The sequence below is a fragment of the Symphalangus syndactylus genome, chromosome 8, assembly GCF_028878055.3.
Source record: "Symphalangus syndactylus isolate Jambi chromosome 8, NHGRI_mSymSyn1-v2.1_pri, whole genome shotgun sequence".
NCBI lineage: Eukaryota > Metazoa > Chordata > Mammalia > Primates > Hylobatidae > Symphalangus > Symphalangus syndactylus.
Genome location: NC_072430.2, coordinates 17,700,673 through 17,727,664, shown reverse-complemented (window position 1 = coordinate 17,727,664; position 26,992 = coordinate 17,700,673). Strand labels below are relative to the sequence as shown.

General features: G+C 51.2%; 1 long non-coding RNA gene across 1 annotated transcript in view; it reads right to left on the bottom strand.

Annotated features, from left to right (window-relative positions):
- Nucleotides 1–20,995, bottom strand: part of LOC129488868 (uncharacterized) — a 37,046-nt gene extending 16,051 nt beyond the window's left edge. The window contains exon 1 of the long non-coding RNA XR_008659729.2: nt 20,797–20,995. This is a non-coding gene — a long non-coding RNA (uncharacterized lncRNA). The remainder of the gene's footprint in view (nt 1–20,796) is intronic.
- Between the last annotated feature and the right edge of the window lie 5,997 nt (nt 20,996–26,992).

Here is a 26,992-nt window from a genome sequence, read left to right as displayed (position 1 = left end):
GATCTGAGCATAATGCTTTACCAACTGTCAGACGCTAAGCACATGCACAGGTGGGCTTTTCTTAAAATTGCACTTTTAGTTAATTGGAAAGAGAATCAAGAGATACAGACTCCAGTCTTGCGATCGTGGAGGAGCCACTTTTCTCTGGCCTCAGTGTCTCCTTGTTCCCGTGGGAGGCTGGACCACTGGATGATCCCAAAGACTCCTTGAAGCTCGTGTGTTGTCATTTCCATGAACCAGACAGGCTCTCACCTGAGCCTAAAAAGCTCTGGAAGGCTGGTAGGGCTGGTGCTGGAGTCCTGAGTGCTCTGATCGCAGAGCCTGGACTGGCCATGTTGAGGCACTGATGCTTCCAGCTCCCTTTCTCAGACTCCACAGTGGTAGTGGGGGAAGATGAGAGAGCGTTTGCTGTGTCGTAGTATTTAGGATTGCCCACTAAGCTATTGCATTTGTGTTTTATTTGACTCTAAGTGCCATGTGATGAATAAATGTTCCCAGAGGAGGCATCTGTCTTACTCATTCTGGCTGTAGCTCATGTATGTGTCCATCTTGGCCCGCTTGAATTGTAAATCATTTTAGGTAGGTGGAAAGAAGTGGATCCTAAGCCATCTGTCCATTTTAACTCCAGCACTCTCTTTAATCATTGTATTTTTAATTTTTATGTTTAAATTAAATTTATTTAATTGACAAATAACAATTATACATACTCATGGGGCACATAGGGATGTTTCGATACACATGATGTGGAGTGATCAGATCAGGGTAATTAACACAGCCATCACCTCAAACGTTTATCATTTCCTTGTGTTGGTAACGTTCAATATCCTCCTTCTAGCTACTTGAAACTACACAATGTATTACTGGGTTTTTGTGGCGTTGTTTTGTTTTGTTTCAGACAAGGTCTCACTCTATCACCCAGGCTGGAGCACAGTGGCGTGATCGTGGCTCACTGCAGCCTCAACCTCCTGGGCTCAAGAGATCCTCCCACCTCAGCCTCCTGAGTAGGTGGGGCTACAGGCACGTGCCACCATGCCTGTCTAATTTTTGTATTTTTGTAGAGATGGGGTTTCAACATGTTGCCCAGGCTGGTCTCAAACTCCTGAGCTTAAGAGATCTGCCCACCTCAGCCTCCCAAAGTGCTGGGATTACAGGCATGAGCCGGCACACCTGGCCAAAGTATTATGGTTAACTATAGTCATCCCACAGTGCTCTAGGATGCTAGAACTTATTCCTCCTAACTAGCTGTGATTTTGTATCCTTTGACAAATCTCCCCCATCCCTCCCTTTCCCCTAACCATTGTATTCTTTTAACCCATGAAGACTATCCTCTACAGGGATGATACAAAACAAGACTTCATAGCATACTGTGGAATTTCGTCAGGGTTTCATAACCTTGGCTATTGTCCTATGGAATGTGACGGGTCTCTACGCAATGTCCTGGGTGACACCGATGGGGTTCCAGGAAGGCTGGTGAGGGATCACTGAGCATTTCACAAGTTGGGGGAGCGCTCCCACGAGATCTGGGATGGAAAAGCCCAGAAGAGCCAGGCTTGTGAATAAGGTGGATGCAGGGGGCAGCCAGGGTAGGGTTGCCAGAGTTGGCCAGGCCCAGATCCGATATACAGGAGAAGCTCAGTTGAGCTGTAGGTGCAGACAGTAGAGTCGGGTCAAAGCGGAGAGGGAGGGACCGGAGCATTCTAGAAGACAGTGAAGGAAGGGGCTCTGCCAGGCCGGGGCAGAGGCAAGGGCAGAAGAGCCAGGAAGCACTTGTCCCCAAAGACAATCGAAGACCTCCCTGGAGACTAACAGAAAGAGCACTTGGATCTGGACAGCTCACTACATAAAGGAAAAAGACGATGATTACGTTCCTGCCACATCCATGTCCTCATGCCGCTCTTCATTCTTATTCTTTCAACCTGCAACCCCCACCACAAGTCACAAGCCAGTCACCCCTCCTCCCACCTCTTCCCGCCCTAGAAGGCCGGTTCTGCACAGAGGCCTCACGGTCAGGTGGCAGCACCAAGACCCTCAAGAAGGTGAGAGTGGGGCCAGGACGTCACTCCATATTCCAAGGGACTGAATGGATTCCATTTCAACCACGTTCCAGCCTTGCAAATACATGCTTCCAACTTTCATCGGCCTGGCCACATCATCTACAGCAGCACCCACTAATTATATGTATCTTTGCTTAAAAATCCAGAGAGCAAATCAAATAATCTCCTTAAATTTTATTGTGTTTAGTAGACTTTTTTTTTTCCCCAAAAAACATGAGTTTCCTGGTGGTGGTGGTGGTGGTGGTGGAGATGGATTAAGCCAAAAGGGAACCAGTGGCCCTTATCCTAAACCCCTACCAGACTCTGAGACCTGGAGAACAGGGGCAGCCCCTGCTCCCTCACTGGGCCCCAAGATGACCCACACAAGACCTGGAAGACTGTTGCAGGCACCACAGATATGCATTCATTTAATGAGCGAACGTGGGCCCCAGGTTGCAGTTTCTTGCTCCTAACTCCTAATGTGGACACACAGCACCCACGGCCTCCAGCCCACAGACCTTTTGGACTTCCCTAGAAGGGTCTTACGTAGACTTACGCACAAAAACGACAACTGTGAGCAGCCATGGGTGCCCCCACTTTCCCCTTCCCGCTTTGGGCCCTTCCACCATACACAGCCCATCTGCCTGGCATCACCCCCGCCTCTCCCCGAGAGGCACCTCAGTGTGCCTGGCTGCCGCCGCCACTTCCGCAGGTCACGGCTGCATTCCCTGGGCAGCACCGCCTGCTGGCTCTGAGGGCTGGGAGCTGCAGCGTCCTCAGGGCTTCTCAGAAAGCTCTGGATGACGGCAAGGAGAAGGCAGAAGGGAGTGATCTACTTTACCATTACCTCTTCCACCAAGCAACAGGGTGCTTGAAGAGCCAGCCCTCGTCCGGATGGTCGGACTGTCTGCGCTAGCTAAGTCTGAATGAATGACGTTTACATTTCCACTCAGTCACTCATCAACGACGTGCCGATCAAACACAATCCCCTGAGCAGTGCCCGCGAACCATTCTTTTGTGACCCACACCATGCTTGGTGCTTTGTGCAGATGAGTTAGTGAATGAGACCCATAATTACTAGGGCTCAGTCGGTAGAGGAATAAAACGCAGCCATCAGTAATTCAGAAAAGGGTGTTCGTGTGAAGCAGCAGTTGGTAAGCTTTTTCCGCAAACAGAGAGTTAATACTTTCGGCTCTGCGGGCCACACAGTCTATCACAGCCACTCAGCTCTGCCACGGTAATGTGACAGTGGCCATTGACAACAGGCAAGTCAATAGATGTGTGTTCCAATAAAACTTGATTTGGTATTTTTTTAATTTTTATTTTTTATTTTTATTTATTTTTTTGAGACGAAGTCTCTGTTACCCAGGCTAGAGTGTGGTGGTGTGATCTCAACTCACTGCAACCTCCACCTCCCAGGATCAAGCGATTCTCCTGCCTCAGCCTCCCGAGTTGCTGGGATTACAGGCCCGTGCCACCACACCTGGCTAATTTTTTGTATCTTTAGTAGAGACGAGGTTTCACCGTGCTGGTCAGCCTCTGACTTCAAATGATCCGCCCGCCTCAGCCTCCCAAAGTGCTAGGATTACAGGCATGAGTCACCATGCCGAGCCTTATTTTTATATTTTTTTAGATATGGGATCTCTCTGTGTCACCCAGGCTGGAGTGCAGTGGCATAATCATGGCTCACTGCAGCGTCTAACTCCTGGGCTCCAGCAGTCCTCTCACCTCGGCCTCCCAAAGCGCTGGGATTGCAGGCATGAGCCACTGCACTCAGCCTCAATAAAACTTGATTTGTGAAAATAGGTGGGAGGCCAGATTTGGCTTATGGGTCGTGGTTTGCTGACCCTTCCTTGGTTTAGGGTAACGTTAGCTGCTGCTAAAAACGCAGCTGAAAATGTATAGCTGGAAGTTTACCTCTCGCTTGTGAAAAGCCCCAGATGGGCATTTCTGGGCAGTGGGCAGCACTCCTGTAAGTTTTGATTCAGACACCAGAGTCCTGCTGGCCCGTAGCTCCAGCATCTTCTCCAGGGAGGTTGCTGCAGCCACTGTGTGAGGCAGTGTCAGGCCCATAAAAGGGCAAGGGACAGGCTGGAAAGCCCGGCCCGTCAGCCCTTGCCCAGAAGCGATGCCACTGCTCCCTGCAGAACCAAGGTGGACAGCTGGTCACCAGGATCCTCAGGGATGCAGAGAGAGCTGGGAAAATCTCTTCTCAGCCACAACCCCGTGCAGAAGCAGGGGGGCATGAGCTCTGCCGCACACTCAGCTCTCTCTGCCGCACACTCAGCTCTCTCTGCCACACACTCAGCTCTCTCTGCCGCAGACAGCGGGTAGGTCATTTACTGGAAGCATCTACAAGGCACAGGAGAAATCCTGATGAAGTTGGGAAAGGACCGTGGTTTGGAAAGAGGGTGACACTGAAGTCTCAGGCAGCAGAGAGCAGAGAGGGCATGCCCAACCTAGAGCCAGGAGGAGGGAGAGCTGCCCTGCCGAGGGCAAGGAAACAGGCAGAAGCCCGGGCTCCATCTTTAAGACAAAGGAAAGCCATAGGGAGAAAAATTACAAGATCCGTATCATAGAAAAATGCTTCCTGTGGCCATCTCGGGGAGAGCTTAGAGAGGAACAAGATCGGCGCAGGGGAATGAGAGTTCTTCCAACGGTCTTCCCAAGCGCTAACGTGGGGGTGGAAACAAGAGAGAGGGTTCTAGATGGTTTCAGGAAGCAAGTCCATAAAGCTAACTGGGGTTGCAGGCACATAGTTTTCTTGGTTGGGTGGTGGGGACCTTCACAGAGATCAGAAAGCTGAGAGGAGCAGACGTGGGGAGTGGGAATGTGTTTTTTGGACATGCTGAATTGTAGGGTGTCTGAGGAGGATGAGTTTTTTGGATGTGCCAAATGGAAGGTGTCAATCGGACATCCAGGTGATGGGAGAAAGCTGAGAAACCACGGGCCCACTGGCACAATACTGCCCCAGCTGAGATCCCAGGAGCCATTGTGCAGACCAGGCCAGCAGGGCGTGCACCCACTGGCCAACATTTGCTCTGTGGAGCTGTCTGGAAGAAAACCGGGCCGCGGCATGGTGCAGAGGGCATGTCACAATTTACACGGGAGAATATTGATTTCAAACAGGTGGAAAATACGAGCCAGCGAGGTAGACAGGAAAGAGACCTTGACACCCATTCATCAGGGGCTGCAGATCAAGGAGACCAGATGTTGCTGCACCAAAAAATGCAAGGAATTTCATAATTTATCCTGCAGACAAGAAGAGCCTGTGAAGGCCAGGGCAGGCAGCCTGGAGTCTCAGGTCACACAGGAACTCTCAGGCAGTCGCGGGGAGTTGAATGGGGCCGCCCGTTACCAATCGATGACAGGCAGTGTCAGACACACACCTCCACAACGCCTGCTCTGAGGGTAGAAAACTGCCATGGAAAAGTGGCAACATCTGGATGCAAATGTCCCAAAGATGAGCTTCTGGAGGGATCCTGGTGACCCAGACATTCTGAATAACCCCTCTCTGCTGTGCTTGGGACCTGAAACCCATAGTTCAAGACAGGCAAGTACAAGTGCTGCTGTCCAGCCCCTGCCAGGGCCAGGTCTCCCGGGGGCCCCTTCCCATCTCCCACCTTCCTCCCCACACCCAGGTGTAGGGCCTGCTCCCATCATGGGCCTGGGGAGGAGGCCAAGGTTTGAGGTGCACAGAAGTAGGGACGTGCCCAGCTCCCACGCTGGGATACAGTAGAACCCATCTCAGCATAAGCTTTAAAGTTACAATCAGGAACTAAACAAGTGATCATTTTAACTTGCTTAAGGAATGAAGGTCTGATCAGTGAAAATCTAGGTGGGACCCCAAAGCCCAAGTTTTCCCTATTAAGCTGGACTGGTCCCCACGATGGGAATGTAAGAGGCACCTGGCTGTTCAAACAAGAGCATGGCACGTTATTTCCTTCCAAATTCAATAAAACCAGAGTTATGACATTTGCCACCAGAGTCACACAGTCTCCTGTCCTGTGGAGACTTTGTCCAGCTTGTTGGGTCTGGGTTTAAATTTGCCTGTGACACCCATAAGGAGAGACCAAGGGCTGTGCACTGGGAATCCCAACTGGTCAAACTGCTCCTCAAAAGGGACTTCATTAAAGGTCATCCTCATAACACGGCCCCTCCCCATCCCCAGGCAGCCATGGCCACTGCTCTGGAGAGGGTGTCTGCTGCCCAGGTGTTCCATGCGGATGGGGTCTGAGACACACTCCCTACAGGAGACAGCGACAGAGGTGGGGTCAGCACACAAGTCCCCGAAAGCAATAACACAGAGCCAGCAGGTCAGGGAGAGGGCAAGTGAGTGACCGTCTACATGGTCAGGGAGAGGGCGTGTGAGTGACTCTACATGATCAGGGAGAGGACGAGTTAGTGACCGTCTACAGGGTCAGGGAGAAGGCGAGTGAGTGACCGTCTACAGGGTCAGGGAGAAGGCGAGTGAGTGACCGTCTACAGGGTCAGGGAGAGGGCGAGTGAGTGACCGTCTACAGGGTCAGGGAGAGGGCGAGTGAGTGACCGTCTACAGGGTCAGGGAGAAGGCGAGTGAGTGACCGTCTACAGGGTCAGGGAGAAGGCGAGTGAGTGACCGTCTACAGGGTCAGGGAGAAGGCGAGTGAGTGACCGTCTACAGGGTCAGGGAGAAGGCGAGTGAGTGACCGTCTACAGGGTCAGGGAGAGGGCGAGCGAGTGACCGTCTACATGGTCAGTGAGAGGGGGTGTGAGTGACCATCTACAGGGTCAGGGAGAGGGCGAGTGAGTGACCGGCTGCAGGGTCAGGCAGAGGGCGAGTGAGTGACCGTCTACAGGGTCAGGGAGAAGGCGAGTGAGTGACCGTCTACAGGGTCAGGGAGAGGGCGAGTGAGTGACCATCTACAGGGTCAGGGAGAGGGCGAGTGAGTGACTGGCTGCAGGGTCAGGCAGAGGGCGAGTGAGTGACCGTCTACAGGGTCAGGGAGAAGGCGAGTGAGTGACCGTCTACAGGGTCAGGGAGAAGGCGAGTGAGTGACCATCTACAGGGTCAGGGAGAGGGCGTGTGAGTGACCGTCTACAGGGCAGACATGGCCTTTCTGCTGCTAAATGGAATCCCCTAGAGGGAAGAGCCTCTGCCCACCTCCGTGCCTGGCAGGCAGCAGGTGCCCACAAGCCTCCGTGGAGGGGATGCAGGCGGGTGGGTTGAAGACTGTGACCAGGACAGGGGGAAGCAAGAAGGGCCCCCAGTGGCAAGGCTTTGGTAGGAAGGAGCAGATTCCAGGGAGGGATACCCAGCCCTCTGGAGCAGTAGAGGTCCCGGGTGTGATCTGCCTTGGTGGTCCTTTGAGAGGAGAGCCCCAAGCCCAAGTTCTGGGTGGGCCCTGATCCTGCTCATCTCACGCTAAGACGGGTGCCTCTCCTGGTCCCCACAGCCCCTGGGCACCCTCTCCCACAACCTGACTCCATACCACGTTCTGGCCCATTTTCTGACTCCCTCACAAGGCTGGGGCTTCCACGGACACAAGGGCTGTGTCCCCCAGCCCTGCATAGGGCTGGTCACATGGGGGGCTCATGTTGAGTGAACAAGAGAAGGAATGGATCGGCTGTGCAGAACTTTGGAAGACATGTGGGTGGAATGGGACTGGATGAAAGAGGAAGAGGCGGAAGGAGATGAGGCCCCCTCCTCCTCTGCCCCCCACGGACCCCTCATCCTGAGTGGTTGGGCCCCAGCAAGTGAGCGGCAGACCAGCAGCGTCCTGACTGCCGGGAGCGGTGACTCAGCTGCCATCTGTTACTTAATGAGAAGATGGCAAGCCAATTGGCGTGCTCCCCCGCTCTCTTTAATATGGCACATCGAAAAATGTGACTTTAGTGATCTATCTTTTAACGATTCTGACTTGCTCACTCTTACTTCTTTTAATTCAGCAGCAAATAAGCCTGTGATTTGCCCAGGAATCCCAACAGGGGATTCTTTTGATTTTATATTGGGGGTTTGGGTTTTTTTTAGGGGACAGGAAGACTTTGCCTGGGTTACACTTTCCTGACTCTGCCATCAGAAGGAGCCCATTCCATCCCAGCGTTCGTTCCTTGAATCACAACGAAATGGGACCCAGGAAAGTCCCACAACCCAGCCCACTTCAGAGAGGACAATCTACAGGCGACAAGCTGGCCTTGCAGTGCAAAGCCGAGGCCACACCGTCAGGGAAGGTGGGGAGACCAGGGTCCCAGGCTGCACCTGACCCTGCACAACCTGAGGAAGGCCTCTCCCCTTCGCCAGCCTCCAGTTCTCTGGCTGGAGGAGGGAAGGGGCCTGGCTGATCCCAGGGTCCTGAGTTTGATGCTGAGTGTAGGAGAGTTCCTCTGGGCAGGTTTTCTAGTGGCTTGGATGGGCACCATGCCTCCTTTGGGAACTAGGCAATGTTTAAGAGTGGACCCTGCCCCCACCTCATGGGTCTTATATGGCCTTGGGTAAGTCCCTGGATTCAAGTCTGTAAATTGGGAAGGGCGATGGTGCCCACCTGCCTGGCAAAGCCCTGGGGAATGAACACATCCATCCGCGGAGATGCTTGGCCCGCTGACCGGGAAAAGGAGGCACCCTGAGACATTGGCTGCAGGCTATGACCACCCGCTCTTCTCGGTGAGCAGAGCCCAGCAGGAGGACGTCTGGCCAAGAAGTGGTGAGCTGTGTGCACAGCTCAGCCAGAGAAGGGGGCACAGCCCTGTCACCGGGAACATCCCCTCACCTCCCTAGGCACTGGCCTCTCTGACTTTGGCCTGGCCTCTCCTGTGACCCCAGGATTTGGAGAAAAATCTCAGGGAAGGGCTGACTGACTACCTGGGCTAGATGCTCACCCCCGGACCAGTCAGCTGCGGTCAGAAGGCAGGTTGTCCAAGAACAGTGTGTTCCCAGGGATCCTCTAGCCCCAGGATTTTTTGGCCGTAGCTTCAAGCTCAGGAGGCCACAGCCTACAGCACAAACAAGGGTTTGGAAGCACAACAAACCAGGGTTTGAATCTGTTTCTCAGCTTGGGATGGAGACATCTTTGAGACTCAGTTTCCCCATCTGTTCAGCTGGCAAGCCCACTCACCGCTGGCATGAGGAATGAATGAAATAATGAGGGGCTAAGCCATGGTGAAAAATCAGGGGCTCACCATGTCTCCAAAAGGGGCGGCCGGCTTTTCCGCCTCTTGACAAATGTAGCCCCTGAGCGCCCAGGTGCGGTGCCGCTCCACTCCCAGCACGGAGCCCCCCTCTACCTTCGAGCTGGCCACCAGCGCCTCCCTCCCCTGCCTGGACAGAGGGCCCGTGGGGGTGCTGAGATCTGGCCACGTGCTCTGCCTCAGTCCAAAAGCCACGCTCACGTGACCATCGACAGTGGATTGATGAAATTAAGCACAGATGGCTACTTTGTTGTTGTTCTTTGAACTGACAGCTGCTGGTATAAAAATAAATTAAATTAAATTTCACAGAAGTCAGACTTTTTTTTGTATTTTTTTTAAAAAATGATCTAAGTTTTTCTGTGTTGTTGTCGTTAAATTGTTTTCTTTCTTTTTAACATACGGAGACAGAGAAAACTCCAGGGCAGCAGAAACAAGAATTGCAAGGAGAAGCTCCAGTGTGACCCCAGGATTTGGAGACAACCCCATCCAACCCTCCCATAGCCCACAGCCCTCAGAGCTCCGGAAGGCCACAGCGCTGCCAGGTTCCAATCTTGGCTCCTTTGTCTTTCAAGCTAAGGGCCAGGATGTCAAAACAGTCCTGGGTTTGCAGCCAGGTTTGGACACCCATTCACCCTGTGACCTTGGGCAAGTCATTTTCTTCCTCTGCGCCTCATTTTCCTCGCCCGTAAAAAGGGGATAATAACAGTGCCTCCCTGGGGACAGTCATTGTGCCTGGCACCTAAGCACTCAACAGTTCTTGGCTTATTATTGGCTGCATGACCTTGAGTAAACAGAGAATCTTTACTCACATGGAAGGATTCCGAGAGAAGCCTCCCGCCCGCCTGTCTCACAGCAGGCTCTGGAATCTCAGTGTCCCCATAGCTGGTCTCACCCACCCTCTCCGCCCACCTCCCTTCCCTCTTCACACCTTGGGCCCCTGGCCGGCGCTAGACACAGCCATTTACACACAGAGGAGAAATAGGAGGCTTGGTGGCCTGGCAGCCTGGAGCAGACATCTATTCTCTACCCAGCCCTCCCTCCCATGTACCCAGAAACTCCCTTCCCCTTCCCCATGGTTAAGCCAGGAACAGCCTGTTCTTGGACAACCTGCCTTCTGGCCACAGCTGACTGGTCCAGGGGTGAGCATCTAACCCAGGTAGCCAATCACCCTGTCCCTGAGACGATGATGATGAGAACTGAGAAAGAGAGAGAGCCACCTTGCATAGAGTAACAAGCTACAAACCTTCGGAGCTGTGCGTGGTATATTTCCTGCCTGTGGAAGAAGGTAGTCTGGAGAGAGAGTAAGGCTAGCCAAGAGAGGGACAGAGATGAGAGAGGAGGGACGGGCCCCGGTTTCACTCGTTTCTGCATCCTTCCCGAGTCCTCGCCCTTCCCGCAACTCAGGGGTTCTGCTCAGCCATGGGCCTCTCTTTCTGCCTCCGCTGGCTCCAGTCAGGCTGTCATCACTGTGACCAAATTGTTCTACTTGTCCCTCGCTGGCCAGTGGAGAGGGACAGCAGGGCAGAGCTGCAGATTAAGAACGGGGGACTCTCCACAAAGGGAGAGGCCAGTTCAATTTTTTTTTTTTTTTTGAGACGGAGTTTTGCTCTTGTTGCCCAGGCTGGAGTGCAATGGCGCGATCTTGGCTCACCACAACCGCTACCTCCCGGATTCAAGTGATTCTCCTGCCTCAGCCTCCAAAGTAGCTGGGATTACAGGCGTGCACCACCACGCCCAGCTAATTTTGTGTTTTTAGTAGAGACGGGGTTTCTCCAGGTTGGTCAGGCTGGTCTCGAACTCCTGACCTCAGGTGATCCACCCGCCTCCACCTACCAAAGTGCTGGGATTACAGGCGTGAGCCACCGCGCCCGGCCAGGAGAGGCCAGTCCTAATGGGGAGAGTCCACACTGCCTGGAGAAGGTGGTACTAGCACTGAGACAGAGGAGAGGAGGAGGGGGCGTCCATGCAGAAGGAGCAGCGTGAGCAGCACAGGAAGGTGGGGAGCTCAGGAAGCCGTGCACATGCTCGGGGTGCTCGCGGGTGCGCGGAAGCAGTGAGGAAGAGGCCTGGGAGGTGGACAGGCCAGACCAGGAGAGGCCCAACACCAGAGAAGGAACAAATGTTTAGCTTCTGCCCAGGATGGCAAGAGCACCTGCACACACTGCTCTTCCCACCCAGCCCAGGCAGGCGCTTCCAACTGGCCCAAGTATTATTTGCCACTCAGGTGGGGCGCGGCTTCAGAGCCCCACTTCAGGATTACAGCTCCAGGTGCCACACTGCAAGCAGCTACTGCCAACTGGTTGGAGTCGGCACAGGGGGCACAGTCTATTTGCCAGCCCTGTCACCCGGGAGAGGAAAGCTCACTACACACACTCACTCCCCCTCCCCAGCCCAGGGCACGACGTGGTCCTCTGTGGGTGATAGAAGGGGCACTGCTGACTTCTGGGAGGCAGCCAGGGAGGTGTCATGGAGGAGGCAACTACACTAAACCAGAAAGCCATGGCCCAAGTGGAGAGGCAAAGATGGGGAGAGGAGAGACAGGAGGAGGCTTCAGGGCTTGGCTCCTGGCTGAGGAGGAGGAAGAACTGGGGCCTGGAGGCAGGATTTGGTTTAGGCCAATAACAGCTTTGCAGTTAACCTGTGACCCCTCAAGGTGCTGCATTTCCAAGCTAAACCCCAGGGCTGGGTCTCAAGGCCCCACATCTCCCAGGGAAGAATTCTAGAGCCCCTTCAAGGCCAGACGACCCCAGGGTACCCAATGGATGGGTGGAATTATACACAGAGGGCTTAAGGTTAGGAAAGAAGGTGAATTTCCCAAAAAGAGTTCACCTGCCCCCAGAAAACACCTTTCTGAGAATCTAAAGATATGACGGGGACACTCGCCTGAATTTGGACAAGCCCCTGCCCTCATTAAGCCTCCAACTGGTGTCTGTCTTTGTCTATTCTGGCACTATAACAAAATACCTTAGGCTAGATGGCTTATAAACAGAAATTTGTTTCTCACAGTTCTGGAGGCTGGCAGTCCAAGGTCAAAGCCCTGGTGGATGTAGCATCTGCTGAAGGCCGGCTTCCTGGTTCATAGACACCCATCTTGCTGTGCCCTCGAACAGCAAAAGAGTGAGGGGCTTGCTGGGGTCCCTTTTACAAGAGCAGTAACCCCTCCATGAGGTAACCCCACCCTCATGACTCAGTCCCCTCCCAAAGGCCCCGCCTTCTGATGCCATCTCCTTGGGGGTTAGGATTTCAACATCTGAATTTGGGGGGCACACACATGCAGTCTGGAGCAACCTCCATAAAACAAGGTAGACAGGCAAGGCCAGTGGCTTTCAAGGGTATTTGTTAAGCAGCTAAACCTTCAGTCAAATTGCACAACATCTCCTAAGTATATGCAAAGAGTCCCCCTAAAAGGTGCACTCCATCTCTGCCCCAGGGAGAGGAAATGAGAGTCACTTCTGTCTTCCCTGGGAGCTCCCTGTCCTGGGGGCACAGGTGTGCCTGACCCCTCCTCCTCCACCTAGGGCAACCCTAGGGTGGGCAAAGAGGGGTCATCAGGATTCCAGAGTTTCAAGGGTAGGAAAGTGGGGGAAAGCCACTTGAGAGAGGGGTCCTGAGAGAGGGAAGTGGCTCACAAAGAGCCCAGCCCAGCGAGATTCAAGCACCAGGGCCCCGGGTCACAGGGATGATGCCAGCCATGGGATTGAAGTGCTGAGACCCAAATCCTGTGGCCTGGGGCCAGAAGAGGTTCACTCTCAGCCAAGTTTGAGCTGGGGAAGTGGCACAGGCCTCCTCCCTTGAGGTTCCCGGGCCCACCCAGGGCATGAGCACCAGTGACCCCAGCTCCTCCATCAGACAGACAGGATGGTAGGGAGGGCTGAAACCACCCCAGGAGGGAGCACACTGCTCAGAGACAGATCCTGTCCAGCTGGACAGGGGAAGAGAAGACAACAAGGACCCAGCACCCCTTTCAGAGTGCATGGGCTCTCAGAGGCCCGATCAGTTCTGGGGAGAAAGGATGCGGCCCAAGAGGGGGGCCCTGGACATCTGTTGATCAAGGTGCTTGTGATGTTTCATCAGGACAGCGACAGGACTCGAACGTTTGCATTAGAGTTTTCAGAGAGGTTCTTACGGGTTTGATACAAAATAGGACATGGTAAACCACTCTTGTTGAAGAAAGATGGAAGGCTATTCCTGCACCCACCCCTGCCCACGTGCCTCCAGCAAGGTGGGCCCCCATATCCAAAGTGCCCAGCGGGAACCCCGAGGCTAGAGGGCTTCTGAGTGTTCCTCCACGCCCTCCACTCCCACACTTCAAGCTCCATTTTCAGTGGAACCAGCAAGCACCCTGGACTAGAAACAAAACCACAACTCCTGTCCCCACTCTGCCACCGTACGACTAGGCAGCCTTCAGCAGTTACTTCACCCAGTGTGATCTGATGGAACTTTCTGTAACATTGAAAATATTTTGTTTTCTTTTTCTTTTTTTTTTTGAGATGGAGTCTTGCTCTGTCACCCAGGCTGGAGTGCAGTGGCGCGATCTCGGCTCACTGCAACCTCCGCCTCCTGGTTTCAAGCGATTCTCCTGCCTCAGCCTCCCAAGTAGCTGAGACTACAGATGTCCATCACCATGCCTGGCTAATTTTTGTATTTTTAGTAGAGATAGGGTTTCATCATGTTGGCTAGGCTTGTCTCAAACTCCTGACCCCAAGTGATCCACCCACCTCAGTCTCCCAAAGTGCTGGGATTCCAGGCGTGAGCCACCAAGCCCAGCCTGAAAATATTTTCATACTGTGCTGTCCAACACAGTAGCCATCAGCCCCATGTCCCTATTAAGCACTAATGTAGCTAATACAGGTGAGGAACTGAAAATTTTTTAATTTAATATTAATTAGTTTTAATTTAAATAGCAACATGTGACTCATAGCTATGATACTGGCAACACAGCCTCAAATTCTGAGCCTCTATTTTCTAATCTATAAAATGCGAGTATGAATCTCTGCCTCTCAGGGGCTTTACAGAATGAAATAACAATCATAATAGTGGGACATAAAGGAACTAAAGCTAAAAACTGGTGGAAAAATGCTAAGGACCCCATTCAGCAAATTTTTGTTCATTTCTTTCATCCTACCAAGTCCCTGGACACTGGACAGACTCAAGGTACAGCAGCAGGGAATTCAAGCCCCTCCCTCGTGGAGCTTGCAGTGTGGCCGGTGACACAGATTCTGAAGACAAAATCACCCCAATAAATGTCACGATTGTGGTAAATGCAATGAAAGAAAAATAAATGACAATGGTGTGGGTTTATGTTCATTGAAGAACAGCTGCTTCTGAGCAGGGTGGGTGGTCCCAGGAAGGCCTCTTGGACAGGGCCCCTTCTCGCCCCATGATATTAGGCCCATCCCAGAACTCACAGCAGTAGAGCCACTGAGACCCACCTCTGGGGACCTCTGCTGCTGCCTCAACCTTTAGTGACCTTGATAGAGAATGTGGCTCCTCCGGTTATGAGGACAACCTAGTATTCAGCAGGAATTGCGCCGGATGAAGCCTTTCCCACAGACAGCTGACAAGTCAGTCCAGCTGTTTTTGGAAGCAAGTGATTGTCTTTTTCCATAAAGAGCATCAGGGAGAGGAGGACGCGAGATAAAGCAGGGAAGAGCTGGGATCCCGGTGCCAGTCTCAGCTCTGCCGACACTCTGCAGGACCCAAGTGCAGTATTTCCCCTCTCTTGACCTTGGCTTCCCAATCTTCAAGAAATCAGAGGTGAGACCACATGACCTTTTGTCCTATAACAACTGTGGCTTTCTCCAACTCCGGAAAAAATCTACATAAGAACCACAACAACGAGGATGATGGGGACGCGGATGATGATGATAAACAGAAGTAGCAACTACCATTTCAGGAATGTTTACTCATTGCCAGACACCAAGCTGACAGCTTTACACGTAGGTTTTAGTCTTCACCAATGCAGGAAAGATGATTGCCTTCCCTCTGTAGGTGATGAAGTTGATCGGGTCCCCTGGTGGCAGAGCCAGCAGGACAACTGTAAACCACTCTTCTATCCAAACTCACAAGTCTGGGGTTGTCAGTCTGATTCTACCTGTAACATGGTGTCGGAAGTCCCTGTCTTCCCACCTCATGCATGTTTGGAGGCCCCTGAGAGTGAGCTAAAGGCTCCTAAGAGAATATTGTCCCTGGAATCCCAAAAATATGACCTGCAGCTATCATCTGATTCTATCCCCACAGTCAAAAGTGGGACCAAACCCCTCAAGGATGGAAAGAATCTTCTTAGGTTCTGCGGCCAGTGAGTAGTGGTGGATCGGATTGAAACCCACTCAGTGAAGAGCAGGGGAAGGTTTCTGTCCCTCGTGGCAGTCCCCTCCCTGATCTGGGCAGGCCCATGGTGTGGAAGAAGCTTCTGGGGAAGATAGACTGGTGGAGGGGAAAGTCCCGCTCTTCCACTGCCATCCAAGGAAGCAGCTGGGCCAGGGCACCTCGCTTCTCTGAGTCTGATTCTCCACCTGAAAATGACGGCAACAACTGCTCCTTCCCACTTAGGAGACGGTGGAGGCACAGCCGGCGCGGCAAAGAGCTCCCAGGCACAGCCCTGGGTGCACAGCATTGCTCAGGGAGCACAGCAGCCATCTGAGGACTCAGGACCCCGGGTCCTCACGCTTGCTGTGCTCAGGTGCTCATGAGGCTGCGAAGTCCTGGCCAGGAGAAGGCCACCCTACTGCCAAAGAGGCCTCGGGAAGGGCATGGAACCATGGACCACACCCCTCCCTCTATCGGGCCAGTCCTTAGGGCTGAGTCCCCGGCCACATGGCCAGAAGAACCTGGCAGCTGCCCATCCCAGTAGCAGCAAAAGAAGAGGATTGCACGTAAATTAAAAACAAGCATGTGTGTTTCTCTTTGGCCCATCTGTGGCAGTTTCTCGAAGCACCAGCTCTTGGAGTGGAGTCGGGGGTGGGGGGGTGGGGTACAAGGCGGAAGTAAAATGGCTCTTGGAGAAGCTGGAAAAATTAGCAATTAGGAGGGAAAATTGTAATGAGAAAATGAGCCTTAATAAGGCAAACACAATACTGCTGCGGCTTGTTTCTTGTTCTCTCGCTGCAAACAAGCGGTGACTTCATGTCTGGGTTTCTTTGCTTTCCTGCACCAGAGCCAACTGGGAAAAAGCTGGAGAAAAATGTCTCCATTGTTCCTAGACAGCGTTCCTGGCATCCAGGAAAAAGAAGGCCTACTTACTGCCATTTGTGAAACACTTCCTCTGCTCTTGGCCCCCAAGAGCATGGTGCCCACATACTTCCTTAGTCAGGATGGGCTGGGTCATGCTGCAGTAACAACCCCACACTCCCAGTGGCTTAACACGACAACATTGATTCTCATTCACATGATGCATTCCACATAGCTTGGCAGGGAAGCTCAGCTCATCATGGTCCTTCAGGGACCTAGAATAACTGGAGGGTCCACATAGATCCCTCCTTCCGTGATTGTCATCACAGGAGAAGAGGACCATGGTGAATCTCTCCTACTAGTTCTTAAAGCTTTCACCAGGCAGGTGCAGTGGCTCACACCTGTAATCCCAGCACTTTGGGAGGCCAAGGCAGGCAGATCACGAGGTCAAAAGTTTGAGACCAGCCTGGCCAACATGGTGAAACCCTGTCTCTACTAAAAATCCAAAAATTAGCCAGGCGTGGTGGCAAGCACCAGTAATCAGAGCTACTCCAGAGGCTGAGGCAGGAGAATTGTTTAAACCCGGAGGGTGGAGGTTGCAGTGAGCCAAGATCGAGCTACTGCACTCTATTCTAGGCAACAGAGCAAGACTGTCTTGGAAAAAAGAAAAAAAAAAAAGCTTTCACCCAGAAGGTACATTCATCACGTACACTCACATTTCATTAGCCAAAGAAGTCATTTGGCCATACTTAACTTCAAAGGGACACGGAACAGTATTCCTAATGTGCACTGAGAAGGGGTGTGGAAAATTTGTGACCAGCTGTAATGACGTCCACACACATTAGCTAACCTTCCCCAGAGCAGGAAGATAGTAGCTCTTAATACTACCTTCCTCACTTTACAGAGGAGAAGGCTGAGTCTCAGACAAGTTCATCCACTCACTCGTGTATTCATTCAGCCTTGGCCACTTACACATTATTCAACTAAAAATAAGTTGAATTCCTGATTCTCCATCATTCAGCCACCATTTCGTTTTTAAGTTCCAGGATACATGTGCAGGACATGCAGGTTTGTTACATAGATAAACATGTCCCATGGAGGTTTGCTGTACCCATCAACCCATCACCTAGGAATTAAGCGCCACATGTATTAGCTATTTATCCTGATGCTCTCCTCCCCCCGACCCCCCACAGGCCCCATTGTGTGTTTTTCCCTCCCCGTATCCATGTGTTCTCATTGTTCAGCTCCCACTAATAAGTGAGAACATGCAGGGTTTGGTGTTCTGTTGCTGTGTTGGTTTACTGATCATATGCCATTTCTTGAGGGCTAACACTCTGCTGGGCACTGGGGATACTGCAGGGAATAAAACACACACAGTCCCCACCTTCATGGAGTTCACATTCTAGGTGAAGACACAGACAAATAAGAAAGCAAGTGGATAAACAAGAAACTCATGAAGACTAAGAAGGAAAGGATTCGAACTGTGAGAGAAGTTTATTGAATGGGCAGATGAATGTTTTCCAGCCTCATCCCTCAACACCCAACTCAAAGGCCAGGCAGGCAGCCCAGAGTTGGGATGAGGGCTTAGGAATCAGCAGCTAAGTTGCAGGTTACAGTTCGACTATTTTCTAGAGATATGGTCTTGGGTAAATTACCTAATCACTCTGGGCCTCAGTTCCCTTACCTTCATAAAGAAGACAAGGAAGCATGCCACTGAGGGCGTTCCATTCTTTAGAGATTGTTCATATAAAGCGTCCAGCATAAGCCAGGCATGCAGGACACACTCAGCAAACGGGTGGCCAGCCCTCTAATTATTCCACCCACAGAAATCTGGGCCAGTGAAAGGAGACAGGTTCTAGAGTTCACTCCAGTGAAATGAAAAGCGTGAGCACAAGACCGCGTGGTACTGGGCTCTGCTCCTGCCTGGGCTCACTTACTGGCATGTGAAGTTTGGATTTCCAGGGCTTTCAGCTCTGATATCCCTGAGCCCATCTATGAATTAATACCCATAGGGGCTGGAAGACAGGCACTCTCAATACAGAAACAGCTGCCTTTTTTTTTTTTTTTTTGAGACGGAGCCTCGCTCTGTCGCCCAGGTTGGAGTGCAGTGGCGCGATCTCATCTCACTGCAACCTCTGCCTCCCGGGTTTAAGCGATTCTCCTGCCTCAGCCTCCTAAGTAGCTGGGATTATAGGCACGTGCCTATAATTTTTGTATTTTTAGTAGAGACGGGGTTTTACCATGTTGAGCAGGCTGGTCTCGAATTCCTGACCTCATGATCCGCCCACCTTGGCCTCCCAAAGGGCTGGGATTACAGGCATGAGCCATCTAGCCTGGCCTCTGCTGCCTCTTTTATAAATATTGATGCTGATCAATATCACTAGGCCTTGCAATATATAACTTCAACAGTCTGTAGACGCGAGAAATTCACCAGGGGTGGCACTGAGAGACTGTACCTGGCCAGCTGTCACCCCGCTGCCTCTAGTCACCTCCAGAGGCCTGATCTTGGCCCTGGTCAGGGACCTTCCGAGTTCTCACGTTGGGCACGATCTGTGAATTCAGTCCCAGAACTCTGGCCAGGCACCAGAAGCTGCTGGGGAAGGCAGGGAGCTGCATCCACATGGTGGGGACCCAAGACAGCCACTGTTCCGGAGGAGACGCTCTGGAAGCTATAGCGCAGCCCTCCCTGGGTATTTATAGCCCCGCCCCACCATGAGAGGCTCTGACTGGCTCAGATTGTTTGGCTCCAGTAACGGGCATTCCTATTGGACAGAACCACGCCCACCTATGGTGCTCTTTGGCTCCACCCTAAGCCCTGGGCCAATCAGCAGGTGGGCCACAGGGGTGTGGCTGTGGGCGAGGAGCTTGGTGCCACTTTGTCCTCGGCCAGGGCACTTGGTGCCTGCTCCGAGGCCTGGCTCCACCTAACGTATTAGCAAGAGCCCATAGCAGGAGAACTCAGTACCGTGGCTGCCTCCACTGCTAACTTCTCAGTGATCTTAGGCGAGTCACTTCCTCTCTCATCGGCAAAACTGGGTTAGTGGACAGGACAGCTGCTGCTAGCCCCACTTCGGGTCGCCTTACACATGTGCTCAGGCACTTGTTCTTGGCACATGAGGGAAAGGGCAACTCAGCCACCGCATACATGGGACTGAAAGGACACGAGTGCTGGGGAGAGCAGAGTAGAGAAGGGGACCGCCGGGGAGGCAACCCGAAGCCCCCCGGCCCATGTCCACAAAGCAGGAAACAAACAGCAGCACCGCTGACCTGTTCCTTGGCCTCTCCATGCCTGTTTGCCTCTAGCTTTTCAGGCATCGGACCAGCTAGTAGGCACCCGCACCATACCTGCTGTGGACAGACGGCTTCTCTCTGCCAAGCAGTTACACGCGCTGTGCATTAAGGCCCAGAGAAGCGGAGTTTCACGGCCCTCCCACGGCCAAACCCTTCCCTTCCAGCCAGGGAGAGGCCAGAACTGGAGAAACAGCTGGGCCGCCTGTGCCGCCTAAGTTAATGGGAGTTGTAATTTCTCCAGTGCCTCCATCTAGAAATGGGAGCGATGTGCATACTTTATGGGGGTCTGGGTCTGCGCAGCCAGGCTAGACGCCTGCTCGCTCACACTTGGACGGATGTGAGAGAGCGGAAAGGCATCCCGAGGGTGGTTTGCCCGGAGCTGCTGCCCTGGCCTGACTCCTCTGCCCTGTTCTTTGGGAAGTTGAGCACCCACGGGGTGGAGGATGGGCCTAGAGCTAACACCTCCCTGGACTCCAGTTACCTGGGACATCAGGGTGAATGGAGATCACCTGATTTGATTGCTGGTGGGAGGTTTTACAGCCTTGAGTCAGCAGCCATGCTTAGCAGGGGCATTTGAGCAGCCATGGGATTCTCATTCATTCTCTCTCTCTCTCTAGGGTTACTCTAGGGACCCTAAGGAGGGACTTTCAGGTTGGGACTAAGGGCCAGATAAGAAGCTGGCAGGGTGGGCAGGGGGCCCTGGGGAGTCAACACCGAGGCTCAGGAATTCATTCCAGAGACCAGCGGGTCACAACTGGAAGAGATTCTGCCCCATTCCCCCAGGATCTTTAGTAGTGTCTGGAGACATTTTTGGTTGTCACACAGGAGGAATGCTACTGGCGGCCAGTGGGCACAGGAAGGGGAAGCAGATAAACATCTACAGAGCACAGGACAGCCACCACCGAGGATTACCCGGCCCCAAGTGTGCATAGGGCTGAGGCTGAGAAGCCCTGGTCTAGACCAAAGAAGGCATTCCGAGGCGCAGATTCCCGGTCTGTAAAACAGGAGGAAGACGAACGATCCCACATGAGTGGGCTTCCACCCCAGACACAGCCTTCCAAGTCCCCAAACCTCCAGAGCCCAGAGAGCAGCTGGAGAAGACGGCACAGCGGCTGCCTCCCCAGGAAGGTGCGCTTACCTGAGGTCCTGAGGCGGCAGGTAGGTAAAAGACAGAGTGCCTCTGTCCCATGCAATCAGCTCAGGAAGGCAGCAGCAGGTGGCAACCCTAATTGCTGTCTGACCAGCTGAGTCACAGCTGAAAGAACTTCCCACTATTTCTTCAATTGTAGCTTTAACGGCAAAGCAGAGGCACCTGCCTTCACTGCTGCCGGGCGCCCGCTCCCTGACCGTGTTTTCCTAGAGAAGCTCTGCCCCAGGAGGGACAAATGAGCGCCACCCAAATGTGAGGCCTTCAGGTTTCCAGACTGAAACCTGGTTCAGCCCACGGTTCTAGAACCACTGACTCTGAGGTTCCAAAACTGCCCACCGGGATTCTGGAGCCAATGACTCTGGGATTCCAGAAGTCTACTCCCCGGCATTCTGGCACTCTACAACTCAAGGGTTCAAGAGGACAAAAGTTCAAGGACAACCAGTTCCCTGATTCTGAAAGCATGGGCTCCGGAAGCCCACATCTTGCTAGGGACCCGGTTCACACTGACCTCGTGGGAACTGAGCCTTCACAGGGGACCAGCATGTGCAAGCGGATGGGTCTCGTGTGTTTGCAGTCACATGACAGACAGTAGTGCTAGGACCAACATGTGCCAAATTCCAGTTTTTCTTCTGCAGGTCCGCTCCCCACAGGAATTGAGGGAAGAACATTCACCACCCCAGATGGTCCTCCCGGGCCTGGTGCGCTGGGTCCGCTCCACCTAGGGGTGGGTTCTTCCGCGCTTGAGGCTCAGGCTCCCACCAATGGGGACACAGCTGAGCGGTTTTGTCCAGGAGTCTGACTGGAAAGAGCCCTTGTGCTCAATAATGCATTCCCCCCAAATGAGGACATCCATCAGGTGGCGGAGGCAGCCCTCGCCCCCTCCTGGGTCAGGCCAGGACGACACATCTGTCCTAACACGAGGCACAGGCTGCCTCCCAGAGCCCTGCAGCTTCCCCAGCCCACAGGGGCCTTTTGTGAGGAAGCAGCTCAGCCAGCCCTGACAGGCTCAGTTCCTCTGCCCGCAGCCTGAATATTCCATGGGCTTGAATAATGCAGGCCCCCACATCACATCACAGCAAACCAATTGGGGCTGCTGGAAAACTGCAGAGAGAAAAAGTAGTGGGCTCCTGATTTTTTCCCCATCTCAAGACTGCTTTGAATGAGAGAAGGTTCCTGCTAAGCCAGGGAGTGGGGCTGATACCTGGGGCAAAGGAAGTAGGGCCCAGTACCTCTCCCAATCTCTGCAAGTTGGAAGGAAAAGGGGGGTTGGAGCTAAGTTAATTCAGGTTTATACCTGGCCCCACAATTTGCCAGCTGTGGGCCCCTACATAAGTCACTTAACCTTGCTGAGCCTCAGTTTCCAAATCTGTAAATTGAAGATATTGCCTGGGAGCATTAAATAAGGCTGGATAAGGAAGGGGGACAGGGAAACTGAAAATTTCAACATGCTTTAATCCTCTTCTTCTTCCTCCTCCTCCACCTCGTTCTCCATCGTTGCCATTATGGCCACCACCACCATTATCATCCTCACCCTCCATCTTCACTTCCTAGGCCAGAAGAGCCAAGAGCCACATTCCTGCCTTGCTTGCGGCATACCCAGTGTTCTAAGAAATTTTCCAGACTGCTTCAGAGAGTATATTTGGCCAAGAAATTTGGAGTCTGGGAAGCAAGACTTTTCCAGAAGACAGTTGAAATATCTAACTGTAAAAGATAAAATAAAAAATGAAGAGAGCCCCTAAACCCTGCGTCCCAGCTCTATGTTAAAAATCCTTTGTTTTGGGTTGTTTTTTTTTTTTTTTGAGACAAGGTCTCACTCTGTCACCCAGGCTGGAGTGCAATCACACTCACTGCAGCCTTAACCTCCTGAGTAGCTGGGACTACAGGGACGTGCCACCATGACTGGCTAATTTTTGTACTTTTTGTAGAAATGGGGTCTTGCCATGTTGCCCAGGCAGGTCTCCAACTCCTGGGCTCAAGTGATCCTCCTGCCTCGCGTCTCAAAGTACTGAAATTACAGGCATGAACCACCACACCTTGCCAATCCTTTGTTTTTTAAATGCAAAAATAAGTGTATGTTCATTATAACAATTCAAACAATAAAAAGAAATTTACAAACCTAACAGCCTCTCCCAACCTAGTCCTGTCCCATAAGATAACCAATGTTAATGTGAAAGGGAGTCTTTGGTCTTTGTTCTGTATAGAAATACATAAATATATAAGTTGGCCAGATGCAGTAGCTCACGCCTGTAATCCCAACACTTTGGGAGGCCGAGGCGGGTGGATCACATGAGGTCAGGAGTTCAAGACCAGCCTGACCAACATGGTGAAACCATGTCTCTACTGAAAATACAAAATTAGCTGGGCGTGGTGGCATGCGCCTGTAATCCCAGCTACGTGGGAGCCTGAGGCAGGAGAATCGCTTGAACTTGGGAGACGGAGGTTGCAGTGAGCCAAGATCATGCCATTGCACTCCAGCCTGGGCAACAAGAGCAAGACTCCATCTCAATAAATAAATAAATAAATACATAAGTCAAAAATAAAATAAAATTTAAAAATATAAGTTAAGTTCTGCTTCCATTGTTACTCTGTGTATTAGTTTACTAGGGCTGCAAAGTACCACACACTGAGTGGCGCTAGAAGTCCAAGATCAAGGGGTCAGCAGGGCCATGGTCTCTCTGAGGGCACTGGGGAGGAGCTGTTCCAGGCCTTCCTCCAAGCTTCTGGTATTAGGTTGATGCAAAAGTAGTTGCGGTTTTTTTCATTCCTTAACCTTAATAATTCCTTGGCTGTGGCAGCAGAACTCTGATCTTCACCTGGTATTTTCCTGTGTGCGTGACTGTGTCCAAATGTCCCCCCGACCCCGCTTTTTTTTTTTTTTTTTTGAGACAGGGTCTCGCTCGGTCATTCAGGCTGGAGTGCAGTGGCGTAATCTCGGCTCACTGCAACTTCCGCCTCCTGGGTTCAAGCGATTCTCCTGCCTCAGCCTCCTGAGTAGCTGGGACTACAGGTGTGTGCCCCCACCCCAGGCCAATCTTTTTGTATTTTTAGCTGAGACAGAATTTCACCATGTTAGCCAGGCTGGTCTCGAACCCCTGACCACAAATGATCCTCCCGCCTCGGCCTCCCAACGTGCTGGGATTAAAGGTGGCCACCATACCTGGCCCAAATGTCCCTTTTTTTTTTTTTTGAGACAGAGTTTCACTCTGTCACCCAGGCTGGAGTGCAGTGGCGCCATTTCGGCTCACTGCAACTTCCACCCACCAGGTTCAAGCAATTCTCCTGCCTCAGACTCCCGAGTACCTAGGATTACAGTGCCCGCCACCTCGCCCGACTAATTTTTGTGTTTTTAGTGGAGACGGGGTTTCACCATGTTGGCCAGGCTGGTCTCAAACTCCTGACCTCAAGTAATTTGCCTGCCTCAGCCTCCCAAAGTGCTGGGATTACAGGTGTGAGCCACCGCATCCAGCCATGTCCCCTTTTCATAAGGACACCAGTCATCTTGGATTAGGGGCATACCCTACTCCAGTATGACCTTAACTAATTACATCTGCAATGACCATGTCACCAAATACCATCACACTCTGAGGTGCTAGGGTTTAGGACTTCAACATACAAATTTAGGGCAAATCACGGGGAGGGAGATGCAATTCAGTCCTAACACACTGTAACTTTCTTTTTTCAGGAAGCATTTATCATTCAAATCGCTCCAGGTCAACATATTGTTCTAACTCTTCTTTTAAAAAAGAACAAACCAGCTTTACTGAGATATAATTCACATAGCATACAATTGACTCATTTAAAGTATACAATTCAATGATTTTTTAATGTATTCACAATCTGTGCAATCATCATCACAGTCGATTTTAGAACACTTTTATCATCTCTAAAAGAAGCCCCATACCATTTACCTGTGGTTCACCCTCTGACCATTAACCTCTCTACTACCCCATTCTCCACAGCCCTAAACAAAGTTTTTTCTACGGTCTGGATAGATTGGCCTGTTCTGGGTATTTGACATCAATGGAATCATGCGCTGTGTGGTCTTTCGTGACTGGCTTCTTTCACTTAGCATCATGTTTTCAAGATTCATCCATATTGCAGCATGTACCAGTACTTCATTTCTTTTTATGGCATAATATAATACAACGATCTCTATTGTATGAATATACCACATTAGGCTTATCCATTCACCGGTTGATGGACATTTGGGTTGTTCCCACCCTTCGGCTATTATGAATAGCGCTGCTATAAACATCTGTGCATAAGGTTTTTTTATATCCATGTATGTTTTTGTTTCTTCTGGGTAGATACCTAGGAGTGAAGTTGCTGGGGCATACGGTAGGTAACTCTGTGTTTAATCATTTGAGAAACTACCTGGCTGGTTTTTTGGTTTGTTTTGTTTTTTTTTCTTTTTGTTTTTGAGATGGAGTCTCACTCTGTCGCCAGGCTGTAATGCAGTAGCAATATCTCAGCTCACTGCAACCTCTGCCTCCCAGGTTCCAGTGATTCCCATGACTCAGCCTCCCAAGTAGCTGGGACTACAGGAGTACACCACTACACCCGGCTAATTTTGTTGTTGTTGTTATTGTTGCTGTATTTTAGTAGAGACAGGGTTTCACCATGTTGGCCAGGATGGTCTCGATCTCCTGACCTCATGATCCGCCCGCCTCAGCCTTCCAAAGTGCTGGAATTACAGGCGTGATCCACCGTTCCCGGCCCTACCAGGCTGTTTTTATAAGTGGCTGTGCCAGTTTACATTCCCACCAGCAATGTGTTAAGTGTAGCAACTTCCCTATATCCTCCTCATCACTTGTTACTATCTGGCTTTTTAATCTAGTCATCCTAGTAGGTGTGAAGTGGTACCTCATTGTGGCTTTGAGTTGCCTTTCCCTCATGACTAATTATGTTGAGCATCTTTTCATGTGCTTATTGGCAATTTGTATACCTTCTTTGGAGAAGTGTCTCTTCAAGTCCTTTGCCCATTTTAAATTATTTGTCTGATTGAACTATATGAGTTATTTCTATATATTCTAGATACAAGTCCCTTATCAGATATATGATTTGCAAACATTTCCCCCCTGTTCTATGGCTTGTCTTTTGCTTTATTGATAGTGTCTTTGAAGAACAAAGGTTTTTATTTTTATTTTTATTTTTTGAGATGGAGTCTTGCTCTGTTGCCCTGGAGTGCAGTGGTACAATCTTAGCTCACTGTAACCTCCGCCTATGCCTCAGCCTCCCAAGCAGCTGGGATTACAGGTATGCACCACCGCACCTGGCTAATTTTTGTAATTTTAGTAGAGACAGAGTTTCACCATGTTGACTAGGCTGGTCTCGAACTCCCGACCTCAAGCAATTCTCCCGCCTCGGCCTCCCAAAATGCTGGGATTACAAGTGCAAGCCACCACACCCAGCCAAAAGTTTTTAATTTTGAAGTCTAATATTTATCTATTCCTGCTCTTGTTGCTCATGCTTTTTATGCCATATCCAAGAGCACATTGTCAAAACTGACGTCACGAAGATTCACCCATTTTCTTATAAGAGTCTTAGAGTTTCAGTGTAGTTTAATTTTAGGCTTTGATTAATTTTGAGTTACTGTTTGTATATGGTATGAGGTAAGGGTACAGCTTCATTCTTTTGCATGTGACTATCCAGTTGTCCCAGCACCATTTGTTGAAAAGACTGTTCTTTCCCCATTGACTGGTGTTGGCACCTTTGTTGAACATCAGTTCACCACAGAAACATGGGTTTATCTTTTGACTCAATTCTATTCCATTGATTTATAAGTCGATTGTTTTGCCAGTACCACACAGTCTTCATTACTGCTGATTTGTAGTAAGTTTTGAAATCCCGAAAGTGTGAGTCCTCTGATTTTATTTGTCTTTTTCAAGATTGTTTTGGCAATTCTAGATCCCTTGCAATTCCAGGACCTCCCACAGATACCAAAATCCACAGATGCTCCAGTCCCTGATATAACATGGCATAGTATTTTCATATAACCTATGCACATCCTCCTGTATACTTTAAATCATCTCTAGAATAATTATAAAGGCTGGCACAGTGGCTCATGCCTATAATCACAGAACATTTGGAGGCTGAGGCAAGCAAACTGCTTGAGTCTAGGAGTTCAAGATCAGCCTGAACAACACGGTGAAACCCCGTCTCTAGAAAAAATACAAAAATTAGC